Source organism: Triticum dicoccoides, chromosome 2B (assembly GCF_002162155.2).
Source record: "Triticum dicoccoides isolate Atlit2015 ecotype Zavitan chromosome 2B, WEW_v2.0, whole genome shotgun sequence".
Lineage (NCBI taxonomy): Eukaryota > Viridiplantae > Streptophyta > Magnoliopsida > Poales > Poaceae > Triticum > Triticum dicoccoides.
Genome location: NC_041383.1, coordinates 149,118,143 through 149,118,761, shown reverse-complemented (window position 1 = coordinate 149,118,761; position 619 = coordinate 149,118,143).

Below are 619 nucleotides of genomic sequence, written 5' to 3'. Positions count from 1 at the left end.
CCGCACCGTCCCCCACTCCACCGCCGCTGACGACCACCCGCACCCTCTCCCCCGCACCATCCCCGGCCCGCTCCACCATCACAAATGAATGCAACTAAAATTGCAAAGAAAAAAACAAATTTGATTATATTTTCAAATAACAAATTTGATTATATTTTCAAATAATAAATTTGATGATATTTTTTCATATTCATAAATATCAAACAGCATTTTAAATGCATAAATACAAAAATGGGGAGCCTGGGAATCGAACCCAGGACCTCCTGGTGTGTGTGCTACGTGGTGACCAGTCGAGCTAGTGGGCTTGTTCTGATGGAGTGGGGGTTATGTGGAATATAACCTGACCACAGTTGGGCTAGTGAATTCTAATGGCGCAGCCGGGCGGGGTGCGCCATTAGATCCCTCCCCCCTTTCACTGTTGCCTCCCTCCCTCCCTCGCCAGATCCACTCGACCCAACCGTACGCCGCCGACCCCTTGCTCCGTCCCCTCCATACGCCGCGCCTGCACGCCGTCGGCGACGCCGCCGCCGCTGTGGTCTTGCGCTGCCCCGACGCCGCCGCCCCGACCCCCGCGGGACTCCACCCCCGCCGCCCCCGCGCCCCCCGAACGGGAACGGCC